General features: G+C 37.1%; 1 protein-coding gene across 1 annotated transcript in view; it reads left to right on the forward strand.

The window, feature by feature from the left end:
- The window catches only part of LOC121907318 (diacylglycerol kinase beta), a 121916-nt gene that overhangs the window by 10424 nt on the left and 98848 nt on the right, over nucleotides 1-12644 (forward strand). The window lies entirely within an intron of this gene.

Here is a 12644-nt window from a genome sequence, read left to right on the forward strand (position 1 = left end):
AACAAAAAAAGTAAGTAACAAAAGTAATCCTGTTTGAAGTTATTAACCAGTAACATGACAAACTGCTGCTTGCTTGTAATTCCATGTTACTATGTTAAGTAGAATTAGTATTATATGTTACTGGATTCAGCTGTTTGATGATTTTTTAAAGCTTTCAGCTCAGTAGCAGCTCTGCTCACAGGCATTCCTTCACTCTGTTTTTCACATGCATCACATGCTTACACACTCGCCTGTTTTTGCTTTGTTTTGTTTTTGGGCTTAACAGGCCAATAGGAAATGTGACTAAAGGACATTCAGTAGACTGTGGACAGGCTTACACTCCCTAATTGAACATAATGTAAACACCAGGCCTGCAGTACTGATATGCCTGTCTGGGTCAGAATATTTGTGCTGGATTTATTGGTTTGACTTTTTACTAGTTCAGAGTGTAATAGTTTTAAAGAGGTGCCCATATTTACAACAGATTTCCTAGAAGTGAAGAAAATCTTCTATATCATTAAGTAGAGCCTCTTTTATGCACCAAGGTGTTGGTATTCACTCTCATGGGTGAAGCAGCAACCTAAAGTGTTTGTATTAACAGAAACTTCCTTACAGCTCTGAAGAGAACAGGAAAAGCCTGCTACTAAGAGTTTGCTTCTCACATCATGTCATTTTGCCTGATTGGTGGTAGATGACATATGGTCGTGGAAAAACTGAGTGGAAACAAAATATCTCATAATTTATGACTGAATGATAAACTGTTTATGGCAGCCTAGATTTGCTAAAAATAAATGCGGTTGTTGCTTTCAACATATTTCATCATTTATTTATGATTTAATAAAATTCAAAAGTTTCCCTCACGTACAGATACGGAACATACTGTACATGTGATAGTCATACAGTGTGGAATAAGTTTTTTTGCCAAAGATAAAGAACCTTAAGACTAATATGTCATTCAATGTAACAGTGGATTATATCACATTGTCAGTATCTTATCACCAGCTGACTTTCTTTAGTCTTTAATGTGTGCTGTTGCAGAGGATGACTTGGATCTGTGATTTCAGGCTCTGTTAACCTTTTCATGACACATATTGACATTTTATATTCACAACACTGGCCCATCACAGGCCAGAGAAAGAGAATGTACAACTATTCTTTTCAAATGGTTGGCAATCCCCTTTAAATACAGTGCAATCGCTTGTTGTGTATAGCTTGGCCTTTCCATTCCCCTCTACGTTTTACACACAATCCCCCAGTTGCCATGACACCCAGGCCTTCCATAAATACTCCTGGTATTTGTGAGGCTACATCCCCAGTAGGTTAGAGAACAGAAAGCCAGGGCCCTATGTGAGCCTAGCCTGCAGCAGGGCTAATCACAGATCAATCCACAATGTTCTCAGATAGTTTGGGTGTCAGCTACGGTGCATTTCCTAGCATAGGATCTGCTCACTGTGCTGCAGGTGTCAGCCACAGTGGTTCACAACACAGCGCACACATTTCGTTTGTATTTCTTATTCCTGTAACCTTGACAATGTACACCTGCTGAAGGCAAATACGCATGATAAAACTTCAGTATGACTAACGATGCTGAGGAAGATCTGACAGCGATCAGGGTTTGCTGGCCTGGCAAGCTGTGAAAACAGAGGCGAGAACCGAGGTGATTCATTCTCTTGAGATGGAAAAAACTATCACAGAAGAGATCAAATTTTAAAAAAGGACTAAGTGGAAACATTGAGTTGTGATAACGGGGGCAAGAGATGATGATAGTTTGGGACAAGAGGCAGGAATAGCATGTGTGTGTGCGTTTTAAGTATGTGTGTGTGTTGTCAAGTCTTGACAAGGGATCAGCAGCAGTCCTTTTATGGATAAAGATGAAGCTCAGTCAACAACCCCTTGGGACGACTATGCCCCATGCAGTTTGTTCTCTAAAACAATACTGGCAACTTTCTTGAACTATATCTTTGGCCTGTTGACCTTTGCCCCTTCCCTCTGATGCCTTCAGACAGAGGAAAACTATACTAAGCAAAACTTAGTGGTTAAAGGGGCCCTGTGGAGTTAGTACATTGAGTTTTACTCACCAAAACACATTGTGTGTATCCTTGAGATCTAACAAAAGTGTGTAAAATGCATTTCCTTTCTCATAAAAAATTTGCAAAGCTGATCTTCAAAATGTACTTTAAATTCTTGAATTGCTTATATTCATGTTTATGAGCTTGCATTCTTCTTCTTCACTGCCTTTGCTGGAGCACTGCTGTGTTTCTTTGCACATTACAGCCACCTTTAGTTCACTGGGATAGTGTGAAACCATTGGCAGGACTCTGTAATTATTATTATCCCTGAATGAAAACTCTTTCAATATAATATTTTTTTCTCTAAATTGGAATTTCCAGTTCTTCTGTATTGTGGTCCTTACTTCTCCTAATTTCCCCTGTTCAGCTAGAGGAAGGTGTAGGCATGTGCCTCCAGCAATACACATTACTGTTCGTCACCAGTTGCTTCTTTGCCATTGAGGAGCTTCACCAGTTCATCTCATGTCTTTATTGTCCCACAGAAGGAAATTTTTTTTTTTTCGCAGCAAAGCAGCTTAAAAAACAATCATACATTAATGATGTGAATACAATACACACAAACTACAAAATACACTGCAGCAAATAAGAGTACTGATAAGCTAAGTCTTGGGCACAAATACTGTAATTAAGTACAAATTGGATGTATTTTATTTTATTAAGTTTTTACACTTTAATTCACTTCATTTCAGAAGGAAATGATGTGCTTAAATTTATTTGACATCTATAGTTACTACTTACATACAAAAGATACAGTATGATCCACTTATAAAATATAATGAATTGCTATAAAAGAAACATGTAAAAACATTAATGATGGGAGTTGCCAAGATGACATTTTCTTTTCAATTCTAAACACATTTCAGACAGTCAACTCAGTTAGAAATGTTTTGTAGTATGTGTAGTGTAGTATGTGTAACTGTGTGGTTTTGCTCATAAACAGGGAGTGAACAACAAGCAGTCCAGTTCATTAAATGTAAAATTATACAATTTGAAATATCAGCCTTAAATTTAACTGTCCACATTAATGCCTCTGTCCATGTAACATGATGTTGAAAAAGTGCTGTGACGTAACTTTAGGTGTGTGAGGGTTCGGTGTATAGGATTTTTCTTAACATTTGCTTGGCTGATTGACAGTCTATTGTAATTGGTTTAATGTTGTAATGGCATTTTGTCAGTCATATCAGTGTCTTAATAGCCTTGCTTTATTGCTCAAGCATTGTGAGCATTTTCTTAAGCATCCTGGACCATTACAAAGAACCATCACTGGCGCTAATTGTTCTAAGCAGAGGAAACCTAGGATTCAGGTGATTTAAGCGCCTCAGTGACTAATACTAAATAACTGGCCCTCTTTTGGTCTCAAGGGTAAATAATTAAAACCTCAGCCCACACACACTTGAGCCGTTTGAATTCCTTGTTTTGTGGAAAGCTCTGAATGAGCAGAGAGCGATTATGATGGCAAAAGTGTGGATTTCAGACACACGCACACACAGGTCACAGGAAAATGCAAATCCAGCCTGAAGCGTCGACAAGCTCCTGCAGGTGTGCAAAGCTTTTATAGTCAGGCATGACGCTGCTGTCAAAAAGTTTCTGCATGTGTGATTACACTGCATGTTAATTACACTGTTGTGTTAAACTATGTGTTAAACAGGGAAAGTCCAGATGACAATAAAATAGAGAAAATGCAGAGCGCGTAATGCTTTCCTGTCACTGTGTGCAGGTATTTGTGTAGTATTCAGGGAGCAGCATTTGAAGCTGTTGAGTGCTTGGAGAGTGTATTGATATATACACTCAACCTGTTAATACCCATGAGACAATTAGTGTATGTGGGAGTTAATATTCTGACTTCACTGGATTTGAGTTTACTCAACCTTCAACTTGTTAAGACCATAAATAATATGGATTATATGGTTGATAGTGTCAATAAATTTTGTGGTGTCAATAAGTGTTGGACCAAAATTAGCAGAAGAAATCAATTACCAAGAAACAACAGAAAGAGGGCTGTTAATGATTATGGGGAGAGAAATCCACCTTCAATGTTTCTGAGAGCTGTAGAAGAAAAGGAAATCATTGATACTGTTAGCAAGTGTAAGAATAAAAGTTCTACTGACTTACTGACTGAATAACTACTGAAACTGATATGACAATAGTCAAGAACATCATTGATGGTACTGCAAAACCATGAACTCACATTTGTAACTTGTCCTTCAAAACGAAATGAAAATTTCAAAAGTTATCCCATTATATAAAGCTGGAGATAGACAACACTTTACAAATTACAGGCTGGTCAAATTACAGGTCTTTACTTTCACAATTCCCAAAGATACTTGAAAAACTCTTTATTGAAAGGTTAGAAAATTTCATGGAGAGGCACAATTTCCTGACTGACAGTCAATGTGGATTCAAAACAAACAGATCAACATCTTTGGCGCCAATTGAATTAATAGAAGAAATTACTTATTGTATAGATAAAAAAAAGTATGGAGAATTTATAGATCTAAAAAAAACTTTTAATGCCATAGATCACGATATATTACTTGACAAGTTGTAAAGGTATGGTATCAGAGGGATTGTGCTGAAATGGTTGAGAGGCTTTTTAAGAAACAGTCAACATTTTTAAAGATAGGTGAGCATAAATCAACATGCATGGCTATTACTTGCGGAGTCCTTCAGGGGTCAATATTAGACCTGCAATTGTTCATTTTGTACATAAATGATATATGCATGTATCAAAAATACTGTTATTGTTTTATTTGCAGATGACACTAATATTTAATGTGGTTTGACATAACAAAATATCATTAAATTTGAACAAAGCAAAGATTATGCTGTTTGGAAATTGTAAAACAAACACTCACGTACAAGTGATGATAGACAATGTTAACATAGAAAGAGTATATGAAATAAATTTCTGTGTGTGATATTAGACCACAAAATCTGCTGGAAACCTCATATAAAATATGTGCGAGCAAAGCTGGCAAGGAGTGTTGCAGTTCTGGAAGAAACAAGACACATTCAGGATCATAAAGCATTGTACACTCTGTGTTGTTCACTTGTTTTATTGTGTCTGAATTACTGTGTAGAGGTGTGGACTAACACGTACAAAAACAACTTACACTCTACGCAACTGACAAAAAAGAGCCATAAGGATAGTTAACAATGTAGAACATCGTGAACATACCAACATGCTGTTTTTCACATGCTTTGAAATTCATGGACTGGTAGAATTTAAGACTGTACAAATAATGTATAAAGCAAGAAGCAATTTATTTCCAGGTAACATGCAAAAAATGCTCTTAGACATAGAGGGGCGTTATAATTTAAGAGGAAAGTTTAACTTAAAAAAACATTGTGTTCATTCCACTCTGAAGAGGATGTGTATGTCAATTTGCGGGGGAAATTTAAACAAAGTCCAAAAATAGATCAATTCAAGAAGATGTACAAAAAAATAATTTTTAAGAGGTGTAGTGATGAGGAAGGGTTGGTAGGATGAACATTGAGGTCATTTTCTAAGTTATATCTGATTGACACTGGGTGGATATTTGTGTTGCATATGACATCATTGGGGTAGTTGTTTGTGAGTTGTATATATGATCAATATGGAGTTAATTGTTTGAGTTATGGAGATCATATAGGTGTATACTTCTTCCTACTCTTTTTTGGACATAGAATATTTATTTATCTTGTTTGTTTATGTTTATGAGACTTTGTTTAATGAGAGTTTGCTGTACGTTTACTGTTCATTTTATTCCTTATTCTTGTTTTGTTTTTATATTTTTTTATTTGTTACATGTTTGAAATAAACACACAATCAAAATGGTGTCAATACAGTTTTACCACTCAACACAGGTGTGAATTGGGGCTTGAATTTAAGGTTTCTGGAGTTGCTGTGTAAGCTACGGACCCAGTTATAGTGGGGTATCTATATATAGCAAGTGCTTGCATCATGAAGATTATCTCTGTGCTGTAAATGACTGTTTGACACAGAAAGGCTTCTGTCAGAATCCATTTAATCATATGGTCACACAGTCCTATGGTTTCCTGCAGCAGGCACGTATGCACTGACAGTGAAAGCGCTTTGCTGGTGAACAAGTGTGTTGAGAGCTTCGCTGCTACTATCAGAGCTTCTGCACACTCTTCCTGTAGAGAAGGCCTGCCTAGCCCACAGCATCCTGCTTAACACTTGATGGGGGAATGTCAGTTAGAAGCATCCTGTATGGCATTTTTCCTCCAGCAAAAGTGCACTGCCAACTTTAAGGTAGACTCTTCCAATTCTGATGACTGGACTGACTCTCCATCAGCCCTCTGCTTTTTTTCCTCCGTCAGACTCCTCTCCAACTCTTCCTCTGTGAACATAATTATGCCAGGCTCCTGTTTCTGTTTATCTATATAAGTGTATCATTATCAGTATCCTAATTTGGCAGTGCTGCGCTCTCCACGTGCTTTGTGCCTTGGAATAAATCTTGGTGGTGAATGTGCAGACGCAACAGCAGCAGACTGGAGCTGTGCGTTGGATTGGATGGAATAGTAATGACAATAAACTGTAGTGAAAATCTTCAGCTTCCTTCTACCTTAGGTTAAATGATAGGGATTGAGTGATGCTTACATATTTCTCATCTGCATTTTTTTCTTTTTTTTTTTTTTTTTACTGAGAACAAGCTATGTTTACATTGGCCTGACAAGGATGTTGAAATTTATTTTTGTTAGCAGCAAAGGCAGAAGTGGGTTCACCGCTACAAAACCTCTTGGGGAGAAGGTTGGTATGTAGATAGTTTGGATAACTAAGTTGTTTCTAGTAAAGATTCAGTCCATTTCATTTGAACCCAGTGTTTCCCAAAGCTTTTTGGGCCTAAACATAACCAAATCTTAATCATAGAGGTGGCTCATCAGAAAATGGTCACGTTAATTATTTATAAAAACGGGTTAAGTGCACTTGGAAGCTACTCACACATGATAGTGTCCTGGTGATATCAAAAATACCAAAAAATTAAAATATATACTAACTAATATTAATTACTAATAACTAGCCCAGACTCTAAGTATTTCAATGTTAGTTCATGCTCAAAGGGCTCACACATGGCTCAGCATTGATTGAAAGGTCATTTGGGACAGTGGCAACATGCAAAATATTTTGTCCTTTAGTTAGGAGGACTCGTTTGTTTTATTCCTGTTGGGTAGGTCCAATTACAGTAGAAAATATATCATGCAAGTATGTGACAATTACATACTTGTTTTATGGAACTGTCACAGCATAATTCACCCAATGATAAATTAAACACAGTTGGAAAGATTAAAAATACATCATTGGGTTGCATTGGACAGCTCTAATATTTTGGTAGAAAAATCTTTTAGCACTATAAATCACATAACAACCTGTAAACCATTTAAATCACATATTTGTACGGTAGGAGTAGCTGACAGATCCTTCACTGTGCTTTCCTCCTCATCCTCCTCCAAAATGTAATCAAACAGACAATGTTTCGATCCAAGTAGGATCTTTGTCAAGTCCCCAACAGATGTTATCATTAGTATAATGATGATAGTTATAATGATCATAAAAGTGTGACACCAGTCACATATGCCAATATGCACTAACACACATATGCGTATATACATTCAAAGGTGACCTTGTTCATTATTTCGGTGTTGTGCCAATACCTGACTCCCTTTCTTTGGAACAATGTCTTCCTACATCCAATTCACTAATTAGCCACTGCTTTTTCAGGCACACAGAATGAATGCGTGCTGTAATGAACGTAATGTGCTTCGGAGGTGTAAATAACCCTTTTCTATTCCTCTGTCTCTTTTCTTTTCGTAACACAGAGAGGCTCTGTGTGTCAGTGACGCTTGTTAAAACCACAGCACTCAAGCAGCAGATTCGAAGAAGTCTCGATTCCTTGGCCGAGGGCGGTAACTTAACTGGAGACTTCATTCGTTGCAACCCCCTCCTCCCCATACTAGTGAACTGTTGTTCTTACATACTTAGTTATATTGTCCAGTTTAAACATACAAGATGTAATGTGTTTAGAGATTATGGTTACAGATTTTATTTTCAGATGGAGCTCAGAAACTAGCTGTTTCCCCCTGTTTCCAGTCTTTATGCGAAGATAAGCTAACCAGCTACAATCTTCTTATTTAACTCTCCACCAGAAAGCGAATAAGCCTATTAAATATATTATTAAACTATTGCTTTGAGAAATGGAACTGTTTTTCTGTGGTTTAACAGGCAAAGGTTTATCAGGAGCACAGTCAATAAAATACAGTCCTACATGTATGTGGTTTGTGTTAAAAGCATCTTCAAGACAAACACGTAGTGAGGAAATATGCACACAATGTATGCTTATCACGTAGTTACATCTATCCATAGTAGCTGTGGTGATCTCTCTCTTCCTGTATCTCCCCCTGTCTATCTCTGTCATGGTGCCTCTCTTTGTGTGCACTGCAGTGACGTCATAGTTGCCGGGCAACCTTGTGAGCAAAACAGAATCCCTCTCTGCACAGAGGGGAGGCCCCGTACGCTTGATTGGCACGTGCTTCTCTCTCTGTTTCTCTGTCACGCTCTCATGGTAAATACATATAGATATTCCCTTTGTTCCTTTCCCTGTGTTAGTAACATTACTAAATATGTGCAGCCTGTGAGTATGCCACGGGCTGTCTTCCATGTAGTCCAGAAGTGAAGAAAGCAGCTGACAGAGGGAACTGGAGGCATATTAAGTGGTAAAGTAAGAACACAGCTTCACTTTTATAAGTGGCTGATGAAAAGGTGGAGATATTCTGTATTTTTATGCCTCTGCACCAGCGATATCTGTGGCCGGAGGCATTATGTTTTCGGGTTGTCCATCCCTCCATCCCATTCTTGTGAATGTGATATCTCAGGAGGAATTTTCTTCAGATTTGGCACAAATGTCCACTTGGACTCAAGGATGAATTGATTGGATTTTGGTGGTCAAAGGTCAAAGGTCACTGTGACCTCACGTCGGTCCCATTCTCATGAACAGGATATCTCAGGAACGTCTGTAGGGAATTTCATTACATCTGACACAAATGTCCACTCAGACTCAAGGATGAACTGATTAGAATTTGGTGGTCAAAGGTCAAAGATCAAGGACACTGTGACCTCACAAGACACGGTTTTGGCCATAACTCAAGAATTCATATGCTAATTGTGACAAAGTTTAACACAATAGGATAAAATGATGAAGTGATGACATTTTTTATCCAAAAGGTCAAAGGTCAACTTCACTGTGACATCATAATGTTCTACAAAAACACTTTTCTGGCCATTATTCAACACCATACAGGAACAGAGGGGGAGATTGTGACCATTTATCATTTGGTCGGATACTGAATTGCTGACACTAATCTTGGGTGTCCACCTTGAAACTGTAGTGATTTTATTAAATTCCACCAAAGTTTTCACTACAAATACTATATGAGTCTGGACAGACATGGATGCAAACTGCAACTTGACTGGTTGGTGGAGGCATACAACCGCGAAGTGGTATTTCTAGTTCTTATTGTCAACTGTCATGGCACATACTACTGTTGTTGTCAGGCCCATAGGGGAATTAATCACCACTAACCCTTATGGCTAAAGGCTATGACAGAAACTAAACCAAAGTGCTTCAGGGATGAGTTATCATTCATTGTCCATCACAGTCTCAACAAGTTCTTCACTATCAGCAGCAAGCCACTCTCCCCTCTTTTTCCTCTACTCTTTGGCATATACCCTCCAACCAGTGTTGGCAACTATTTTCATTGGAAAGTCAGAAGATGTCGTTAGATGATGTCATAATGTCACATTTAAAAAAATAAAACTGAAGAAAATGAAGTCAAAATAAACAGAACTGACTCCAATAAACAAAAAATAAAACAGATGTATTGTAAAATACATTTACACACAAATATTAATTTTATTTACTCACAAAATATTTAATACATGTAGTAACAAGAAAACTGGATTCATAAGCCTCACTGTAAAATTATTTTTATTGTTCCTTAATATCAGGAACATCACAAGTGAAAGAATTAGGGAGTAACAGCTACTTCCATGGAAGTGCAAGACAGCACTTAAAGTAAAGATATACATAGAATAAAAGTAAAAAAGTAAGATACATAACAGTTAGCGCAACAGTCATTTAAAGTCCAATTGAAATTAAATTGCCTTTTTCTTGTCTGCTACAAATCTGCTCTGTAAATAAATTGTCATGCGTTCTCCGAGAAAAAATCTGAAACCAAAAGGGAGAAATTTATATTTTAAATTCTTTGATTTCATGATTGTGCCCCCTAGTGTTAAATTATTTTGATTATATACCACTCTGCCATGCACTTGGTGCCTGGAGTCCTTATTTTGATACAGCAAATCCAATCTTTCATAAAGCAATAATGTGACGTTCTATCATAGGTCACACTGAGCCTGATATTTCTGATATTTTTCCAAAGACCTTTATTTTAATAACTAATTTTTACCAATACATTAAAAAAAAACAAAAAAACATGTTAAACAGACACCCCAACCGTTGTACTCAAAACAAATAGCCTCACATCTTGGTTAGAAATAACATAGATAACACATTTACAGTCACAAAATAACAAATGGAGCATGTAGAGATAATGGTCCAATAAGGACATTTAGAGAATATTTTTTTTGTCACAGATCTGACAAAACAGTGGATGTAACAATGTCAAGTTAAACTGCAACAGAACTGTGACAGCAGGGTTTTCTACTGGCAACATAATGTTCAGTTGAAACCAGCTGATGTTGGCAGAACAGCAACAAACGGGACAGGGAAGTCAGAGAGTATTCAGAGACAGCCCAAAAAATTGTTGGTTTTGGTCTTCTCATTAGATTTGTTTACAATAAGAAAAATAAACACCAAATTATTCTTTAAAAGCTGAGTGTTATACAGAATTATATTGTATTTAATTTCAATATTACAATTAATTTAATATCAACGTAATAATTTCTCCTTAGAAGCAAACATCATATTACCTCAAAAAACCTTCATTTGACAGATTATTAATCAAACATACCTGTTATCTATTGCCAATGATCCATAGACCCAAACATTATACCCAAAAGTGTAATCTTTATAACTGAATAAATCCAAATAGTTCATGTTATCCCACCTCACTCCAGTGAAGTGGCTCATATGTAAAGCAGTAGCTCAGAATCGTAATATTTTATGTTGATTTATGCTTTGAAGAGTAAAAAAACGTTCAACCTCACTTCTTTCAGTGGAGGACCATTTCTAAAAATACATTTTTGTTATTCCCTTGGTGAATTTGACTTAGTCACCCATGCTTTCATCTCTTCTCTTGGAACTATGTGTACTTGGGCATCAGTCAAAAGTCCTCTCATCTCCAATTTACACAAAATGTGCAAGTATGAATTCTTACTGGAGGCAACACACTATATGACCCAATTTTATTTTTATACCTTTCCATCAAAGCCTGTTGGCAGTCAATCAGTCAGCAGCTGATTGAATGTATAAAGTGTCTTTATGAAGCATAACATTTATCAGAAAAGCACAGGTGCAACTTACAACATCAATGATAGCCCTGTTTCACTTAAATGTCTCAGTAAGCCATCCCAGTGAACCGGCATACCATAACCAGGGCTCTGGAACTGACATACTGCAGCAAACTCAAGTCCAGCAATTGATAATAATGTGATTAGTTACACCTGTGCCAGACATGCCTAAATATCTGCTGTGGAAAATACCTACTGCCATGAAATTAATGGTATTATATGTGTGTCTCATTTTTGAGGGCAAAATGGACGGTGGGTCAAATGGGACATTTTGAGCACAGAAAAAGTTTTCTTTTTTGCAAGCACATCATTTATTTTGTCAAAAAAATATGATTATTAAGAATAATTGAATTTGAGCAAACAAAACTCTATTGTGTGTTTGAAATTATCCACATAAGGGCACAATAATAACCTCTAAACTCAGATTTTCTCATTTGTCTTTTCTCAACATTCCTGATCTGTGCACTCAAGTTTGCCTGCAGTCTTGCTCAACCTGACACAGTAGAGCAGTAACATTTAGTACAATGATAAATGAACTGTTTTGTCATGAGGACTTGTTGGACGGAATTCTTAGACATCTCAGCTGCTTCACCTGTTCTACAAGAATAACTGATATTTCTTATAATAAAGTGTAGATTTTTACCACTGAGGAGCAGCTTCAGTGGAAAAATGATAGTGGAAAATATCCTTTACATGAGAAGTGAGATGTTCTGGACAAAAAGCACATGTTCCCTGAATTAAGATGTTGTTTTGGTGAGGATGCCCTCTGTGTTGTTCATTCCAGTTTTATCTGTAGTTTCAGTTTCAAGTCTCTATCAGCTGTAGGAGTGAAATGTGTTTAGACATAACCCAGATAGCAAAATTGCTGCAGGCCAGATCCGGGCCACACCTGACACTTGCAGCACTTTCGTTGGCCCACATAGCGTGTTGAATGATGGCACTTGGGCGGTCCACTCTTGTTTCCCAGATCTGGGCCACAAGCAAGCCGTATATCAACCAAGAACAAACCAGATAAACCAGAACTGGTCCACATCCAGAATACACATACCTGAGAACACTGTATCTTT

This window comes from Thunnus maccoyii, chromosome 11 (genome assembly GCF_910596095.1).
Source record: "Thunnus maccoyii chromosome 11, fThuMac1.1, whole genome shotgun sequence".
Taxonomy (NCBI): Eukaryota; Metazoa; Chordata; class Actinopteri; order Scombriformes; family Scombridae; genus Thunnus; species Thunnus maccoyii.